Source organism: Notothenia rossii (assembly GCF_949606895.1).
Source record: "Notothenia rossii genome assembly, chromosome: 4".
Lineage (NCBI taxonomy): Eukaryota > Metazoa > Chordata > Actinopteri > Perciformes > Nototheniidae > Notothenia > Notothenia rossii.
The window spans coordinates 70,369,417-70,384,203 of record NC_136902.1 but is presented as its reverse complement, the minus strand read 5'-3'; the positions used below and the strand labels follow the sequence as shown (position 1 = coordinate 70,384,203).

Here is a 14,787-nt window from a genome sequence, read left to right as displayed (position 1 = left end):
GAGGCGGAGCCGAGGCGGGACCTGCTGCCACCGAGCTGAAAGTTCCAGAGCTAGCTGAAGCTACCAAGCTAAGCTAACATGCTCCCCATCGGCACACTGCCGTGGTATTTTACGTTTCTAAGGTAAGCGGACATGAAACTATTCAGCAAAACTATAAATAATAATCTAAGTTATTGAGTTTTTAGCATAATACTTCAGAATCTTAAAATCCCTTAACGTTTGTATGCAATTGTGCTAAATTCAACATTGGAATCAAGCAAATATTAATATGTTTGCATGACATTAGTTATTTATATTTTGATATCACTTAATTATACGTTCAATACATTTAAGTCAAGCTAAGGTACATGTGATGGTAGCTAGTTAGTGCTCTTACCTGTGAGGCCTCCTCCAAACAGCATAATAACCAGACTGTATCCTTAAAACTAAGTACCAGTTCTAGATCCTTGACTTTAGACAAACAATTCAAAAGACAACATGTATTTAAAGACCAATCTTTATTTGAATGTGCCTCTTAACCTGATATATTAGTTATACAGTAATAGTAGTGACAATCTAAAACAACTGAGCAACTCAACAGTCAACTTTATGTTTCTTATTGTCTAAAGCATTTGTTATTTTCATTTTCCCCCTCTCATATTCAGTGTGGGCGGATTGAGACAGCGTGGTGTCCAGAAAGTTGCAGAGTCTGTTGGTTTGGAGAGGACTGAGGGTCTTTCCTCTGCGAGGGGGACTGGGGGGACTGGGGGGAGGGACTGATGGAGGAGCCCATGCTGGGCAAAGCTGATACCAACTGCACAGGCCTAATCTGTCACTTTATTTGACTAAATGTGTTTACTTATACATTTAATAGGTTTACACCTTCTGTCCATATGTGCGTTTAATTTCAAACATTTGATTAACTTTTGGTTCACATTTCAATAAATTGTATTTGTATTTGCACTCCTTTTGTCCATTATTCTTACTGAAAATGTTAGATTACACATTCACATCTGACTGAAGATTGGCCCTATGTATTTGTGATGTGAGGCACAAGTGATGTGAAGCTCATAAAGCGAGGCAAATAGAAATAATCAGCTGATGGAGTGTAGATGTGGAAATAGGTGCATTCGATCAGCTGACTGTTTTTACAATAAAAGTAGTGTACTGGTCTTAAAATCTCATCGCATCAGCTTTTAATTTTCCTCTTGGATGTTCTTCTTGACCCTCAGAGAAGGAGAAAATGTTGTGTCTTTCAGGCATGTCCTTTCCTAACAAAAATTACAGGAAACATAAAACATATTATTGCAGAACAAGTGTGTTATTTATGAAAGCGGTGTGTTTGTGTGTTTAGGGGCTGTAGATATAATTATTTTGTAATTGTAATGTTTTTTTTTTATTTCAACAGTGAGCTACAAAAACAATCAGATTATGAATGAAAAGTATGAAGTTCATCAACATTGAAATATATGTTATTATCAAAATAATATTGAACTGTTATCAAAACGTAGTGCAACTGTAGAAGCTTGCTCTGTTGTCTCACTGAAAGAATAACTTTTACCACGTTTTTTACAGACAATATTGAGAGATAAATAGTAGCAGTTCTCACTATGTGTTAAATATCTTTGCCTTTAATACATTAAATTAGAAGGCTGACAAAATCATATTGCTTGTTAACATCTAAATGTAACTTTTTGCACAGAAAAAACCCTCAACTTCACTGGTGTGTAGGTGATCTAGTATTGTTTAATGGAATGTATATCAGTGTAGTAAAGTCAATACTTTCTTGATTCTTTGTACAGTATGAAAAAAATACTATTTGTACCTGTGCTGAAGTTCACTGCTGTGAGGAGTCCAGTTCTGTCTCTCACTCTCTGGTCCAGCCTGTCTGCATCACCTGGACACCTTAAACAAACATATATATATGTAAAGTAGCATGTGTACAAACAATATAACTGATTCTCTTCTGTTGAACATGTTGGATTGTGTATTGTCCGAGTCAGGGTCCTTTTTATTTTACTAGGGGTGCACCGAATGGGAAATTCTTGGCCGAAACCGATACCGAAAATAGGAAACAGTTGGCCGAAAACCGAATGCCGAAAGGCCGAAAATGATTAATAGAAATATATATAATGTATACCTTTTTTACCAATGTTGTTCAGCTTCCTGATTATGGAAAAAGACATGATTATGGCAAAACTTAACTTAAATATTAATCACTAGTATGGGTCCATAAAACATTTATTCAGCATTTTTGAATGCATACAGTACATTCATTCCAAGTCAAGTCCATTTTATTTTCTCTGTAGGATAACTACAACAAAGTGCATTCAGAACAAAGCCAAGGTGCTTTAAAACTGCATAAACATCTAGGCCAGTAGGCCTACAACAAAATAGTGTAAATAAAGACTGTAACAGCCAGGGCTTCAACAACAACAAATGCACCTATAAGTGCATGCATACAAATGTGCAAACTGGATAAATCCACACTATTTACAAATGAAATTACAATTGAATTTCAAGAATCTGTAAATAAGGCTGTCTGTCCTCATAAGCAAAGTAGTAAACATTGTATAAAGATACATAAAGTGAAAACTGGATACAAAATCCACAATCAATTACAAATTAAATTACAATTTCAAGAATCTGCAAATAAGGTGGTCTTTCCTCATGAGCAATGTAAACAACATTGTATCATTTAGATACCGAAAGTACAATATATTGAACACTGTGCTGCTGTCATTTCCCCCTAATGATAACCTGAGATGGTGAATTATAACTCACAATGAAAATTGTTCAGGAAAGTGGGTATAGAGTAGACATGTAGGACTAGATAAGCTTATGATAAGCCAGCCTTGTCTACTTATGAAGGAAAAGTGGGAGGTTATTTTTAATGAACAGTAGCTTCTCTGCTTTATCCTCCATTGTCTGTTCCTCTTCTCATCAAGCACATGAGAGGCAGCGCTGAACAGTCTCTCGCTGTCAGTGCTTGTGATTTGATCTTACTCCGCATATTTGTCCGGGTGTTTTGATTTCAAGTGGTGGAGTAATCCCGAAGTGGTGAAAGTCTTTGCAGTTACACCCCCTCGAGAAATGTCAGCTGAACACGTTTTACAAATCGCAATCCGCGCCTCTTTCTCTGAAATTTTAAATATCTCCAAGCGGCAGACATGTTGGCTGTGAGCCAACCGCGAGCATGGTCGCGCGCCGTGCTTGTCGCCGCGTTTTGATTACGTCATCACAACAACACGTTAGCTTACCAACGTAACCCTGTTCTCTGACATTCGGTGATATTTTTTCGGTGCTAAAACCCTTTCGGCCGAAAGCCGAAAGAGCCTTTTTAACCATTTTCGGCCGATAATTTTCGGCGGCCGAATATTCGGTGCATCCCTATATTTTACTGTAACTTTGGAAGTTGTGTTACCAATGCTTGCTGTTTATTTGATACCAATTTGGTAATGCAATTCATAAAAACAACAAGGTTTGGGTTTGTTCTTCAGATGACGTTACCGTGTAAGCTCAATAATGAACTCCAGCTCAACCAACCATATTGTAATATCTAAGTAATCATCTTGAAATATGACATTAATAATTGTAATATACACACATCTTGTTGTGAGGTTGATTTAACATACACTACTTCGACATTAGCTTGTCTACATACTTGAGCATAGCCAATTTAAATTAACCTTAGCGATGCATATGTGGCACCCCTGGGATGTGTGACCACATTAATATAATTATTATTATTATTTAGAGTTAGAACATGCATTTATTTTGTACATCTGTTATTTTCATGTCATTAACGGGGTTGATAGATGCAGTGAGTAGTGAGGCGGAACGTTTGTGTTTGATTCAATGGTTCCGGGGTACCGATTAAAGCGACGGACGTTCCCGGGGTTTCCTCAGAAGTAATCTGGAAGGAAACCGAACACAACGTGTCCTCATTACTTCTGTTTCACCTGCACCATACAGGTTGGTAAACTGTGCATAAATCACAATGAATCCCCCATAAGGTTTGCAAAGATAATATGTAATGGCCCGCTAACAGTTGAAGACTTTGTAGCGCTGTTTACATGTGTAAAACTGTTATATAGTGTGTGTGTATTAGCCTAGCTTGCCCGGTACGGCGCCATTTTGGGGACAACGTGATCTGACGCAGTAAGGAAACAAGTTTGTCAGTATATCTGAAGGCTGCCACACACTGAGTATTTACATGCATGTATAGTGATTGTGAGTTTGTAATAAATATGTACTTTGTAAGGGTTATAAGTTAGTTACTGTTGATAAAAGAGTAAGGTTGTTTGTTACACTTAAATATGTTTCAGTAATGCATTTTAGTGACCTGCCATTAATGGCAGAAGGTAAATAGTCAACATGACAGGTTAGAGGGGTCATGAAATACTACTTTTAAGTGAAAGTAAAAAGAAGAGTAGTATTAAATACAGGTTAATACTGTATACAAATGTATTTAAGGTACAACAAGTGTTATTGAATGTGAAATTCAATTCGAAATATGTGTTTATCACATAAAAGAATAACATACAGACAGAGTGAAGGTATGTGAATGGTTATCAAGGAATGTAAGTCGAAACTGAAATGTATAAGATAAGTAATATGTTTATATGATTTTGTGTAATAAAACAACCGCAGAAGTAATCTGGAAGGAAACCGAACACAACGTGTCCTCATTACTTCTGTTTCACCTGCACCATACAGGTATCATCACTGTTACTGTGGTCCTCATATTGGGGACCCGTAACAGTTCTTGGGGGCTCGTCCGGGATCGGCGCCACCTACTGGTCGGGAGCCGATCCATTAATGACTTCTAGGACCAATACCAGAGCTGATGCGAGCAGAGAGCTGTAAGCTGGAGCAGACGTGGAACCGTTGCTGAACTGAGCGATCCATCGTGAGTGAATTGGAAGAGCTGCTGTCATGTCGGAGAGCCAAAGGAAAAGTCTGGTGTGGGACATCAGAAGAAGCCTACTCTCCTTGTCAGCGAAAGAACTCCTCCACATTGCCAAGGAAGTGGGTCCAGTGCCAGGCCAGGAACCGTCTGAGCTCGAGGAGGGAGACGATGAAGGCTGCTTCAACTACATCAGTTTATTTATGCACAGTAAGCACTTGCTTGAGTCAGAAGATAGTGGGATGGCTCACTTGTTGATGTTGAAAGATGCTATTGATGACATTGTGAAAGACAGAGAAGTAAGTGTACCGGGTTTGCCACATGTAGAACCACACTTAGAGATAAACACAGGTAACAACACTAAGCAGATATCTGAAGCTGAGACAGATCTCACCGCTTCTCCAGTCAGTTTTAATGCTGTAGGTGATAACACAAATACTGGGTTACTGGAAATGCTCAATAGCTATGAAGACCTGGGCAAAAGGTTAAGACAAAGCATTTTGGCACCTGCAACACAGACACTAGAACCAACCCCACTGTCACCAGCACACACTAATAAGTCTCATAACAGCCCACACTCAACAGCTCAGTCTGCTGCCCAGTCCGGCCCTGAGACAATGATCTCCTTAAGAGAGCTCTCCTACCTCAAGAGGAGGGAGTTTAAGGTGCAAGGGGGTCAGGTTGGTGATCATTCTTCGGACATAAGCTATAACAATGTCTGTAAGCAAATCGAGGAAGGGATTAGAGAAGGTGTCCATGACGGAGACATAGTTCGTGGTGTGCTCCGAATCATAAAACCTGGAACTTTCAAAGACATGCTAATAAATAAGGATGACCTGACAGTGATGGAGCTCAAAGGCTTTCTCCAGGCCCACTTAAGAGAGAAAAACAGTACGGAGTTATTCCAAGAATTAATGTGTGCTAGACAGGATGATAATGAAACACCACAACAGTTTCTCTACCGAGTGATAGGGTTAAAGCAACGTGTCCTATTCACCTCCAAACTGTCAGACGCAGGCATTAAATACAGTCCAGCTACTGTTCAAGATGTGTTTCTACATACGGTCTTGCAGGGACTTAGATATAAACACAGTGATGTACGCAGAGAACTAAAGCCTCTTCTGTCAAGTGGTGAGGTGAGTGATGAAACAATATTACGCCATGTAATGAGAATCACCAGTGAGGAGAGTGAGAGACAGAAGAGGATAGGTCCTTCTCGTCGGCAGGCAACAACTAGTGCTCATAGCGCACAACTTGAGCTTAACACAGTCCAAGAGTGTGGCAACAAACAAGAGAGCACAGCACACAAAACAAAAACAGACCCAATAAAAGAGCTTGCAGCTAAGGTAGATGAGCTAACCAGCATGGTTGAGGCTATGAGACAACAAAAGCAGCCACATCCGGCAGACATGATTAACCATAATCAATACTCTCAAAACAGAGTGAGACCCAGGAGAGAGAAACCTTTTGGTTGTTCAAAATGTGTCGAACAAAACCGGCCAGATTGTAACCACTGTTTCTATTGTGGGGATGGAGGGCACAGGGCTGTGGGCTGTTTAAAGAGACAAGAGAGTCAGGGAAACTCAAGCCGGTCACTGCAGCGGGGTTGCCAGTGATCGGATCCACAATACGACCCCAAGCTGAACATTCTGGTGAGGCAAAAGCGCAAACCAGTTGTGAGGGCAAAACAGTTGAAGTAGCTAGTGCACAGAATAGTTACCAGCAAGATGAATCCTCGACTCAGTTTTCTTTTGGTTCACCAGGGGTGAAACGTAGAACTGTTGCCAAGCTGATAGGAAAAAAATCGCTAATACAGTGTAATCTAAACGGATTGGCAGTGACTGCATTGCTTGACTCCGGTGCTCAAGTCAGTATCATAAGCCGAGCCTGGAAAGAACAATATCTGCCTAATCTTGATGTTCGACCAATATCGGAGATTATCGAGGATCTGGACGAGCTAAAGGTGTATGCAGTTAATGGCGAGCTTATTCCGTTTGATGGCTGGGTAGCCATTATGACCAACCTGCCAGGAAATGAAGAACCCAGTCTTTCCATCAGTGTTCCATTCCTAGTCACAAGCTTGACCATGGAGAGACCATTGGTTGGTTTTAATGTTTTGGAGGAAATCATTGAGGGGCAGCCAGAACGATTGATATGCACTCTGGTTAAACTGCTTCGTGATGCCATCAGTGTTCCGGTGGAGAAAGCCGAAGCAATTGTGAGCTTTATTCAGGCAGTTGAACCAAGTGTGTCGCAGGGACGCCTAAGAACAGGTGTAAATGACATCGTCATTCCGGCTGGTCAAGTCACCTGGGTGAGGTGTCGTGTTCCCCAAACCCTGAACCCCTCTGATCGTCTGGTGTTGTTTGAAGCTGATGAAGACAGTCATCAATTATCGCAGCTGGATTTAGGGACAGGTTTGTTTGAGATACAGAACCCTGCAAAGCCTTATGTCACAATTCCAGTAGGCAATAACACCAAACATGATGTCACCTTACCACGCAAGACAGCCCTGGGCGTATTGCAGCACATTGAAAGGTTTGTGGATGCTGAATCTCCTGACAAGACAACATGTACTACAACAGTCAATGAGGTCTCAACTCAACCCCTTGAACCAATCCAAAAAGCTGAGCCGATTCCACCCCTGTGGCACCCCCCAGTGGACCTCAGTCACTTGGAGGAGGAACAACAAGAGATTGCCAAGAGAATGTTGTACGAAGAATCAAAGGCTTTTGCGAGGGACGGAAATGACATTGGCTGTAACCCTAGCCTACAAATGGTGATAAATCTGAAGGACGATATTCCAGTGCAAAGGACGTATACTTCCATACCAAAGCCGCTTTTGAGGGAGGTCAAAGAATATATTCAAGACCTACTGGTGAAGGGATGGATTGTTAAATCCAAGTCTTCCTATTCTGCCCCTGTTGTGTGCGTGCGGAAGAAAGATGGCTCTTTGCGCCTTTGTATAGACTATCGCCTGCTCAATCAGAAAACTGTACCAGACCGACACCCACTGCCTCGGATACGGGACCTACTGGACACCTTGGGGGGATACTCTTGGTTCAGCATCCTTGACCAGGGTAAGGCATACCACCAGGGTTTCGTGGCTGAAGGTTCATGCCATCTGACCGCCTTCATCACACCCTGGGGGCTTTATGAGTGGGTGAGAATCCCGTTTGGTCTTACGAATGCACCAGCAGCTTTTCAGAGGAGTATGGAGGAGATGTTGAGTTCTTTGAGAGATGAGTGCTGTATACCTTACCTGGACGACATCCTGTGTTACTCCCAGACCTTGAAAATCATGTGGAGGTGGTTCGGAAAGTGCTCCAAGCGATACAGAGTCAGGGAGTGAAGCTCCGCCCTGAGAAGTGTGAGGTGTTCAGGGGAGAAGTTCGCTATGTCGGACGCCTGGTCTCTGGTGAGGGTGTTCGAGTCGACCCCAAAGATCTAGAAGCTGTACTGGCCCTGAAAGCGAAAACACCGAAGACCGTAGGTGACCTGAGAAGAGTCCTCGGCTTTCTCAGTTACTACAGGTCGTACATACAAGACTTCTCAAAGATAGCAAAGCCATTATACGAGTTGCTCCAAGTGAAAGCCTCAACACAAGCTCGACAGATCAAAGCTAAAGGCCCCCAGCTGTCATCCAGGGCGCCTATAGTGGACTGCTGTGCATCAGACTACACTTGAGGAACTGGTTGACATGTTAACTCATCCTCCAGTTCTCGGATACCCAGACTTTGACATGCCATTTGTCTTGCATACCGATGCATCGGAGCAAGGACTGGGAGCAGTTCTTTACCAACAGCAGGACGAAAAGCTGCGAGTCATTGGCTATGGGTCACGAACCTTGACACCGGCTGAAAGGAATTATCATTTGCACAGCGGCAAATTAGAGTTCCTTGCGCTAAAGTGGGCAGTGTGTGAGAAGTTTAGAGATTACCTCTTTTATGCTCCTCACTTCACCATCTACACTGACAACAATCCACTTACTTATGTTATGAGCACGGCCAAACTCAATGCGGTCGGTCACCGTTGGGTGGGGGAGTTGTCAGACTTCCGCTTTAACATTAAGTACAGACCTGGAAGAATGAACATTGATGCGGATACACTGTCCCGTATCCCTCTTGATATTGACCACTACATGTCAACGTGCACAGAAGAGTTGTCGCAAGATGTGGTGAGTGCAACCTGGGAAGGAGGTCAAGCAGCTCAGAGAAAAGATGTTGCCTGGGTAGCTGCCCTCTCTGCCTCCTCCCTTGATGTTATCCCACAGCCGTGCACACCTCTACAGGAAATAAGTCACAATGAGTTGGTTCAAGCCCAAAGGGAAGACCAAACGATTGGAGAGATCGTAAGGCTAAAAGAAGTTAGTGATAAACTTTCAGATGATATGAGGAGGTCAGTCAAGGGAACCGCGTGTAAGCTTCTCCACGGAACCGTCTACACCTTGAAGATGGAATCCTATATCGGCGGACACCAGAGAGAAAACAGCTTGTCCTACCTCTGAAATATCAGTCTTTTGTCTTGAAGCACCTTCATGATAACATGGGACATGTAGGCACAGAGAGAGTCATTCAACTAGCCAGAGAAAGGTTTTACTGGCCTCGTATGAAAAGATTCATAGAGGATTATGTGACAAAGAAATGCTGTTGCATTAAACAGAAGAAACCAACGGTCCATGTGCGTGCACCAATGAGCAGCATGAAGTCTAACTCACCCCTGGAACTGGTCTGCATTGACTACTTGCACCTTGAGAAAAGTAAAGGAGGCTATGAATATATCTTGGTGGTAGTCGACCACTTCACAAGGTTCGCACAGGCCTATGCAACCAAAAATAAATCCGGACGGACAGCAGCAGAGCGGATTTATAATGACTTTATACCCCGTTTTGGGTTCCCCAACAAACTGCACCATGATCAAGGAAGAGAATTCGAGAATGATCTCTTTCGAACACTCGGGCAGCTAGCTGGAGTAGGTCACTCTCGAACATCTCCTTACCACCCACAAAGTAATCCAGCTGAGCGGTTCAACCGAACTCTGTTACAGATGCTGCGAACGCTGACAGACAAAGAAAAAGAGACATGGAAAGAACATCTTCCACAGGTTATACACGCGTATAACTGCACACGTCACGAATCGACCAGTTATTCGCCTCACTTTCTGCTCTATGGTCGTCAACCTCGTCTCCCTGTGGATCTCCTATTCGGCCTGTCAGAGGAGACAGATCCAGTAACACACAAAGGATATGCTGAGAAATGGCGCGACAGGATGACAGAAGCATATCGGATTGCTACTGATAACAGTCTGGCGTCTAGTGCAAAGGGCAAGTCCTATTATGATCAGAAGGCGAGGGGAGTGGTTCTGAAGCAAGGGGATAGAGTGTTAGTCAGGAACCTAAGTGAGCGCGGAGGGCCTGGTAAGTTGCGTTCCTATTGGGAGAAGAGGATATATGTGGTAAAGGAACAGGTTTCAGATAACCCAGTATATGTCGTCCATCCAGAAAGTGATGCAAAAGGGAAAATCAGAACCCTGCACAGAAACCTGCTTCTGCTTGTCAATGACTTGCCAGTGGAATTCCCACCACAGTTAGTCAAACCAACCCCAAAGCCATCACAGAAGCAAGGAAGCCATCCAAGGAGACAAAGGGATGTGAGAGACCAAAATGCTGAGACATCTGATTCAGAGGATGAGTCAACAGGAGGTTACTGGTTGCGGGTACCAGCAAATCGGGCTAGGCCTATCATAACAGGTACTCCAAAGAGACCAATTATGTTAAGAAGAGAGCAGAGACCAGTGTTGGAACAACAGCCTTCTGAGGAGATGTTTGGAAAGACTACCAGGAACTCTGGTGTAGAGAGACAGTTAGAGTTCCAAACTTTACCTGACATGGACATTGCGCAACGGGAAACTGGAGGACAGGCTAGAGGTCTTTGTGAAGAAGAGTACTCTTCAGACAGGGGTGAACTTCAACTTGAGGATGAACCGGAAATCTCTCATCAAACTGACTTAGAGGAGGACAATGAGCAGACAACCCCCAATGTACCTCAGAACGAAGATGAGCAAGAGTTGCCTCAACGTGCATGTCCCGGGGAACGGGTACAAGACCCTGAACCTGACTCACCTGTCCCACTGAGACGGTCTACTCGGGAGAGACGACCAGGTCAAATCCTCACCTACTCATCTCTTGGCCTCCCAACATACCAGTCGGGTCCAACAGTATATGCTATGGATACATACCTCATGCCCTACACTCACCTTTGGTATTCACAAACATGCCCACCATCATTCCACTACACACCCCTCATTCCATATCCCCATTCACCATTTACATGTCCCATACAAGGTTATTGAAAGGTCACACACAGTGTTAGTCCTAAGGGTCATACATTTTGAGGTGTGATAGTTTGGACATTGTAAATATTTGTGTTTTATGAAGATGTTAAAGTTATCTTGAATAGGAATATGTGATTTCAAGTAAGTGTCGGGAGCCACTTTTGTTGTCGGGGAGCGTGTGGCACCCCTGGGATGTGTGACCACATTAATATAATTATTATTATTATTTAGAGTTAGAACATGCATTTATTTTGTACATCTGTTATTTTCATGTCATTAACGGGGTTGATAGATGCAGTGAGTAGTGAGGCGGAACGTTTGTGTTTGATTCAATGGTTCCGGGGTACCGATTAAAGCGACGGACGTTCCCGGGGTTTCCTCAGAAGTAATCTGGAAGGAAACCGAACACAACGTGTCCTCATTACTTCTGTTTCACCTGCACCATACAGGTTGGTAAACTGTGCATAAATCACAATGAATCCCCCATAAGGTTTGCAAAGATAATATGTAATGGCCCGCTAACAGTTGAAGACTTTGTAGCGCTGTTTACATGTGTAAAACTGTTATATAGTGTGTGTGTATTAGCCTAGCTTGCCCGGTACGGCGCCATTTTGGGGACAACGTGATCTGACGCAGTAAGGAAACAAGTTTGTCAGTATATCTGAAGGCTCCCACACACTGAGTATTTACATGCATGTATAGTGATTGTGAGTTTGTAATAAATATGTACTTTGTAAGGGTTATAAGTTAGTTACTGTTGATAAAAGAGTAAGGTTGTTTGTTACACTTAAATATGTTTCAGTAATGCATTTTAGTGACCTGCCATTAATGGCAGAAGGTAAATAGTCAACATGACAGGTTAGAGGGGTCATGAAATACTACTTTTAAGTGAAAGTAAAAAGAAGAGTAGTATTAAATACAGGTTAATACTGTATACAAATGTATTTAAGGTACAACAAGTGTTATTGAATGTGAAATTCAATTCGAAATATGTGTTTATCACATAAAAGAATAACATACAGACAGAGTGAAGGTATGTGAATGGTTATCAAGGAATGTAAGTCGAAACTGAAATGTATAAGATAAGTAATATGTTTATATGATTTTGTGTAATAAAACAACCGCAGAAGTAATCTGGAAGGAAACCGAACACAACGTGTCCTCATTACTTCTGTTTCACCTGCACCATACAGGTATCATCACTGTTACTGTGGTCCTCATATTGGGGACCCGTAACACATACAGTTCCTACCTAAATAATAATCATCTCTCTTAAGTTACAAGGATGACCTTATTTTATCAACCTCAAACAGAAGCCGTTTGCTGTACAGTATTATCCCACTTAACACTTGTCTATTTCGTTTTAACCTTTATAAATATAGTCTATGATTTTAACTTGGAGGCTACTATTAGCATCGTTAGCACCGATGTAGCTACCACTTGCTTACACGCTAACCCAAGCCGTAACATTAATTACGTAGCTGATTAAAATCATAAACACATAAATAAGTACTCGAATTTCACTTACCGCAAAACCGCATTCATGCACCGTCTGTTTCAACCGCAGAGCGAGTCACAATAGTCCGATATATAAGCATGATGAACAAACAAACACGGCCGGGGGCAAGTTCTGTTCCCTGGATGAGCTGAACAGGCAGAGTGCCTGTAGCTAGCTTCACGGAGCAGCTAGCAGAGAGACAAAAAGCTAACAGCAGCAGTCACTTCACAGAGCCGTCACTCAATGTGACCACGCCCTAATTTATGCAAAAACTTTAAGACCTAATATAAATAAAAGGGTCGTGTTAGAAAACAATTCACTCACAGATCCATAATCATGAAGGTGGAATCTAACCATATTCATAATAATATTTATTGCATCCATGGGTAGAAACATGTTTTTTTCTGCTGTAAAGTTGGGCATTTTAACATGGGGGTCTATGGAAATTGCTCCTTTCTGCAGTCAGTCCCTATCGGCCAATATATGAACTGCAGTGTGTGCCACTTCCGTATTGGCGTCCCGGCTCTTCCACAGATTTTGCCGCTTGGTCAAGACGAGTTAACTTTTTTTCCCTCAACTTTGTGTTGAAAAATGCAAGGATTATGCGGCCTTTTGATAAATATGCGGCCTTTTAAAAATCTGCCCCATTTTGCTGATTATGCGGTAAATTCTGCGATCGCAGGATCGCGTTTTTCTGGAGGGTCTAAATAGTTGTCAACACAGTGAATCTGGAGGCGATTCACAGCAAGTCTTTATAACTGAATTGTATTTGATTCTTTGAGCCCCTTAAAACCTATTAAGCCCCACAGACCGGTTCCGGGGCCGAAATCGTGTCATTTGCAGGAAACAACGTCTAAGGAACCTTAATATTTAATAAACTATGAATATTTTGTATCCATATAACGGGAAAAAACTAATTTAACTGATCTTTTTAATTTTAATTTTAAAAAAAACACACAATGCTAACAGTGAGCCTCTGAATTAGCCCCGAGCGAAAAATGCTAACCTATTACTGCACCGGAAATCACTCCTAGTCCTAGCTCCCTTATTACTTATCCTAGCTGCACATTCAACACATTGTTTATGATCATAAAGACACAGAATCTAAAGGTGCTCACCTAAACACTGAAAGATACAAACTCGCCACGTTATCAACAAAAACGTACATCAAAACATGTGGCGCTAGGTAGCCTACAACGCTAACATGGCTTACCTTGGTTTTTTCTGGTCAAAACTGGTCTTCAATGGCAATAAAACGATAACAACGATGCTATAGTTAATCCATAGGTTAATATCCAAAGTGGCTGTGTCCCCGTTGAAATGTTCTGATAATCTATAAGCAATAAAACTGCAATTCCGTTTTCAAACATCAGAGCAGGCCATTCCTAGGCTCTTTAGTAAGATTGAATGCGCGAAGACGCCAACTTTTTTTAACATGAGTGTGTGCGGGACGATTTCCCTTCGATTCTATTGGCTCTAAAGAAAGAGATGTCACATGTCAAAATCGAAAGAAGGGGGGCCAGAGATAAGGAAAATCCACCCAAATGGCCCCAGAAGAGGTTTTTGCTAAATCTGTCAAAAAAGGTAAAATATCACTTGTTTTGCATCAATCTTGATACAGGGTACTTATCATATGTTGTACTTTGGATTCCTAAAGCTTGTAGTCTACTAACCCATCATTCAAGGTTAGTTTTTTTTCACTATAAGTACAAAATATTTTTTGGACGGACACTATAATTTACAGTTTTTTACCACGTTCAATCTGAATTTTCTTCAAAATAAATAACATCTATATTGATTCTGACTCTTCTACATCCAACTCACAGGTTTATCATTACTTTGAGAATTTTCTTTAATAATTTAACCCTTTTAGAAGGGAATATATGGTCATTTGTTCTGAGAATGTCATTTTCGAGCCTGAAACCTGAAAAACAGGCTTGGGGCTTAAGAGGATTTATAGTCTGGACAGCTGCTGAATGCTAAATTGTCATACACTTTTCAGTGCAAAGTTTGACTATTACTCCAAAGACCCAAACCGAGCAAGGGTGCGCCCTGGTGTTCATTTAAC

At 41.9% G+C, this 14,787-nt stretch overlaps 1 long non-coding RNA gene across 1 annotated transcript; it reads right to left on the bottom strand.

Annotated features, from left to right (window-relative positions):
• Positions 1-12,980, bottom strand: LOC307036873. The gene is made up of 3 exons (XR_013807504.1): positions 12,750-12,980; positions 1,805-1,884; positions 1-1,250 (listed from the first exon to the last, which is right to left on the bottom strand). It is a non-coding gene; the product is annotated as an uncharacterized lncRNA (long non-coding RNA).
• Positions 12,981-14,787: the final 1,807 nt, after the last annotated feature.